The following is a 6,000-nucleotide window of genomic DNA, read 5'->3' as shown; positions in this document are numbered from 1 at the left end:
TGGAGGGCACACAATGCTGGTGCAGATGGTGTTTCACTGAGTGGTACACTTGAAACCTGTATGCTCTGTGAAACAATCTCATCCAATAAATTCAATTAACTAACACTTGGAGTAGTGAGGTTTTTTTCAGGCTTGCTGACCCTCAGGAGTGAGTTTTATTTCAAAAAATGAAATTAGTTACAGTTACAGTTTTATTAACTTAAAATCATGTTTGTTTGATAACCAATTTATGAAAACACGAAGAACATACATTTGCCTTTTTTTAATGTTGCCTTACACATGTACGATCGGGCTCTGGTCAGGAGGCACGAGGACGTACATGAACGTTCGTACTACTCAAAGGGTTAAGAAAACAGAAATGTGTAGTCTGCTGAGGAAGACAGGCGTGGAGGCAGAACAGCATTAGTACAAGGTAGCACGACAAGTGCAAGGACAGATGCATGCACAGGGGCACGAGGATCAGAGTGTCCCACAAGAGGGCTTCTTTTAGGAAGTAACACGAGTCTAACAGGATGACTAGGACTAAATCCAGGAAATGAAAGACTGACTCTTTTATACGTTAAAGCTTGGTTGGTAGAGAATAGCAAAGTAGCAAGTATATCTGCATTCTGTTTTTCAATATGAATATCACTAAACTCAAGTTTCTTTTAAAACAAATTTTCATTGGTGGTCATTATGAACAATAAACTATATTAGATGATGATGTTTTAGGTGTTCCCGTTTGAACTGTTAACGCATAAGTTACTCCGTGGAAGACAGATGGCCTCTAGGAGCTCAATTCAATAACAATATTTAGTCATATTACATAAAACAGTCAATAGAATTACAGAACATATGACACTAAAAGAACATAACACTGAAGTAATGAAATGCATTCAGACCAACTTAAATTCACCTGATGGGTTTCAAGTTCTTTGTTTAATAAATCCCATCTAAGCTGTGTCCTTTGTATTTCTTGTTTCTTATCTTTTCCATGTCAGTATGTGGACCTATTTTGGACTTCTAAATTATTAGTTTTGTTTATTCTGGAAAAATTCTCCATACTTTTATTTATTAATTTCAATCTCTCATTGTTCAAAATTCTCACTGTAATCATATTTTTGTAGGAAACTAATCTGAACTGCAAGTTACTCCTCTCTATAACTCCTCACATTAGAAAGAGCAATAAAAGCAAAAAAAAAAAAAAGTATTCCTTCAAAATGACAAAATAAACTCTATTCTAAAAATAGTTATACAATACTATAACATCAGAAACAATAACAAATTTTATTAAAAATGACTGACCTGAATATAATGGCAGGAATGATATTATACCTCCCTCAGGATTATGGTGAATCTTTATTTAAATATTCCAAATCCCAATTCCTACAAAAGGAAAGACAGAAGAAGCTTTGCTTGTTAAGTCTTTGAAAATGGGTGTTTTAGCAGGACATTTCTGTTTTTAAAGAGTAGTGTTATCAACTTCCTGTTAAAATACCAACAATTTCTTTCTAAGTAATTTATTATCAGAAGCATAACTGCCAAGATGTGTGTCGTGTGTGTTGTTTCCCTTTGCTGTCAAGTTTTTCTGATTAAAAGTAAAACCACAATTCTTTCGGAACCCAGATATGTTTGGCATAAGACAAACCTATTTTTAAACTGGCTTCTAAGCACCCTCAGGCTCCAAGTAATATTATCCATGCTCTTTGAAATAATCGCTACCATCAGATTGATCTCCCTGGTTCTCAGATCCCATCTTCCTCTAGCTTTTGTGGGTGGGACCACTTATCTCACCAGAGGCCCAGCCTCTTCCAAGACAGGGCTGGGCTCATGTCTCCAGGTTACAGGAGGGTCTCCTGTTTGAGATAATTGAGCACATTGGCTCATAGGAGGCTTTCCCATAGCACCCTGGTTCCTAAGTAATTGAGTTTGCATTTGTCTTCATAAATTTGTCTAGGGACTAAAAATTCTTGACCATAAAAATGCTTGAATGAACTAATGACCCTGCACTTACTTTCTAATTTGGCCCTGGGCAGCTGCTGTGCACACCCCCTAATACAATCTTATGCCTCTGTAAGAGTATTGATTATTGGTGCCTGTTGGTCAAATAAGTTTGTAAATATGATATATATGTTTGCTCGCTTGTGATTTATATTGGGTGTGGGGGACAGGCTATAAGCAGGCCAGGTCGTTGTAGCCTAAGGTTTGGTTTTGGGACTAAGCTTTTCCCCACACCTTTGACTGATTGTATGATCTGGGTGGTGCACTCTCATGAGGAATCCAATTATGCCTTGGATAAGTGACTTTGTATCAGAGACTTCCTTGTTTGTATATTGGATTAAGGGATTTTGGTTTTCTACACTATAAAGTGGGACAGACCAGGAGCTTGGACACACAGTTCCTGCTATCACAATTGCAGGGGCTTCCCTGATTCCTTGCCCTTCATGGGAAAAGCTGGTTTTCTGCTTTTCCCTTGTCTTCTTTTGTGGTTTTCCTGTCTTGGTGAGACACCAATAAATAGGATGGCCCCCCATCCTCTGACTCCGCCATTTCTTTATCGTCTGCCCGAATCCAATGGGAACCTGCATGTGAATGGCCACGATGGCGGCTCCTGGCCTTACAGTGCCAGACATGAAGGTACTTCCGTAGGCCACCTCATTTAAAACATTTGATTTAATGCACTGAAAACTATTCAAAGATTTGAATGGTATTTGAGGAACGGTATTTGAGGAATGGTATTTGAATGGTATTTGGTCGTGGGGGCTGGTGTTAGACCTGCATATGAGATAGCAAGCCAACAAACTTGATATCTACCAGTCAGATCTCTTATTCTCTGGTATATCTGTCCCATCTAGGAACTCATCCATTCATTAAGATTTATAGATGACTCATACCCTCTATTTCACTTCTTGTTCATCAGCACTGAGTACATCTGTTATAATTCCGTAGTCCATCAACATATCTACCCCGCCCTGACTGTAGATCTCAGAGAACATAAAGCCTGATAGGAAGCTCTGGACACCACATGATATACCTGCTGCCAAAGGCTGACATCTATTCAAATAGATTGTCTTGTTTCCTTGTAAAGCCAGTAGCCGCAACCACCATCACAGCCACCTGGCCCATGCAGGTTCGCATTTGATTTGGACAGACGGTAATGAAACAGTGGAGCCAAGAACTAGTGGGCCATGAGCTTTAATCCTAGCTTGCACCAGTGGGCAAGAAATACACACAATGGGAAAACACTTCCTTTTCCATTCAGGGCTTCCAAAGCCACTGACTTATCCGAGTTTCCTAGAATCAAAGGTTCCTACCTCACCAGCCTTATTCACCTCTGTTCCCCATCTCCTTCTCTCTGCACAAACTCTGCACAAACTGGCTTCTCCTTCAGCACTCCGCCATCTTGGCTACTTCTCCTCTCCTCCACGTGGCCTTTCTCTGCTCTCCTTCAGCATGGGCTCCTCTGCCCCATTTTATAGTGTAGAAATCAAAACCTTTAATCTAATATACAAACAAGAAAGTCTCTGATACAAAGTCACTTATCCTAGGCATAATGGGATTCTTCATGAGAGTGCACCACTCCACATCATGCAAGGGTCAAGGGTGTGGGGAAAAGCTTATCTTTGAAAAGATCTTAGGGAAAGGCTTAGCCTTAAAACTAAACCTTACTATAAGGACCTTGCCTGCTTACAGCCTGTCCCCCACACCCAATGCAAACTATAAGCAAGCAAACATATACATCATATTTACAAACTTATTTGACCAACATTCCTGAGTTCATGAAGTAAGACACAAATGCACAATAGGTTCTTCTTGAAAAAATATTTTTCTTTTTCTGTAATAAAAATGAAAGAGCACAATTGCTGCCTTGTTCAGGATCACTGGGGAAAATAAACTGGCCAGGAAGCAGGATCTCAAATGCTCTGAATGGCAGCTCTGCAGTTTCTTCTGTACATTTGGAATTAAGGAGAGAACATTAGAAAGATTACATGAAAGTGGGAGAAAGCAGGTCATGATTGGATTAGAGGACAGTTGACAAGACGATGTGAGCTCCTGAGTGTGGTCATATTTCTGAGAGGCTTGAAGAAAAGGCATCACAAAGGTGTGTTAACTTAGATGCATGACAACGAGGAACAGGGCTCACAGGACAGGCTAAGGTGAACCTTTTACTAAACAAGTTATAGGCCTGGGGCACAATTACCCCCCTTGACCTGCCCAGTTAGGAATTTAAGATCAGATCACCCTGGGAGGTGACTTCCACTTAGATTTCTTAACAGTGCCCCCTTTCCATTCATAACCTATGGCTCTGAAATATTTTTAATACAATACTGTCCATATTTTGACCTCTGTTTGACTTGGTTCCTCAACTCCAAATTCTTAAGACCACCAGTTTTAACCTTTAGACTCAGGCAAACAATAATATCTTGGCCTTATAAATTATCTTGGCTGATTTTCAAAAACTTGCCTTTTGGGCGCCAGGCATAGTGGTATAAGACACACTCGTACAGCTGTGCACTGTCTCCACAGAGCAGAGATGCTGAGCCCACGCCTGGCCTGGAGTGCCCAGAAAAGCAGGGAATAAGACATTATCTCCTTTCCTTGCCCATATGGAGTTTCAAATTTTGTGGCTAAAGATTATGCAGTGTGTAGATGGTGTTATATTGAGTGGGAAACTTGAAACTCAAATAAATTAAATGTCAACTCAAATAAATTAAAAACTTTTTTGCTTTGTTATTAATTTGTATGTGTTTGGTCTGTATCTTCTCCCATCTCTCCTCCAAATAGATACAAAGGCCTTTGCATTTTCTTTGTTGCTAATTGTAAAGCCAGTAGTTGTGACCACCATCAGAGCCGCCTGGCCCATGCAGGTTTGCATTTAATTTGGACAGACGGTAATGAAACAATGGAGCCAAGAACTGGTGGGCCATTACCTTTAACCCTAGCTTGCACCTGGCAAGCGAGTAAATACACACAGTGGGAAAACACTTCCCTTTCTATTCAGGGCTCCCAAAGCCACTGACTCATCCAAGTTTTCCTAGAATCAAAGGCCTTATTCACCTCTGTTCCCCATCTCCTTCTTTCTGCACAAACTCTGCACAAACCGGCTTCTTCAGCACTCTGCTATCTTGACTGCCTCTCTTCTGCAATGCTGATGGCAGGAACTGAGAGAGAGAGAGCCCTCAGTCTGCTTTATTTTATAGTGTAGAAAATTAAAGCCTTTAAGCCAACATACAAATAAGGAAGTCTCTGAATCAAAGCCACTTATCTGAGGCATAAATTGGATTCCTCATGAGAGTGCACCACCCCACATCATGCAACAGTCAAGGGTGTGGAGAAAAGATTAGTTTTGAGAAGATCTTAGTATTAGAAAGGAGTTAAAAAGATTTTAGTATTGAAAGGATGAGAAAGGCTTAGTCTTAAAACTAAGCCTTAGGCTATAAGGACCTTGCCAGCTTATAGCCTATCTCCCACACTCAATACAAACTATAAGTGAGCAAATATATACATTATATTTGCAAACTTATTTGACCCACACTAATATTTATATTTATGGGATAAAACAAAAGCTGCTTGAAGCTATCTCTTCTATCTTTTGTAAAAGGTAATGTTCATTGACAAAATAATGATAATGTTCTAGAGAAAATGTGGAAGGAATGTAGTATTTTACAGGAGATAATTATGGGGAAGACTTCCAGATTCCAAGAAGGGCAAACAGAGACAAGTAAGGTGACAGAACTCCATGGTCCTTACTCTGAAAGTGAGACACACCACTGCAGGGATAGGAGACAGAAGAAGCACAGGAGCAGGATGTGCTGGTTCAGCTTGATGTATGACGGGCGCTGACACAGATGTAACTGAGTTCATGATCACATCCTTAGGCCCTATCACTTGGGCAGTTAGAAATCTCTGAATGCCACTGAAGTCTTGTGGAAAGTCAGAAGAGAGCACCCTACTTCAGACCCCCTAAGAGCAGGATTCCAGGGTAAGAGGACCTGATTCAAAACCCAAGATATGGCCCTG

Source organism: Saccopteryx leptura, chromosome 12 (genome assembly GCF_036850995.1).
Source record: "Saccopteryx leptura isolate mSacLep1 chromosome 12, mSacLep1_pri_phased_curated, whole genome shotgun sequence".
Lineage (NCBI taxonomy): Eukaryota > Metazoa > Chordata > Mammalia > Chiroptera > Emballonuridae > Saccopteryx > Saccopteryx leptura.
This window is presented reverse-complemented; position numbering follows the sequence as displayed.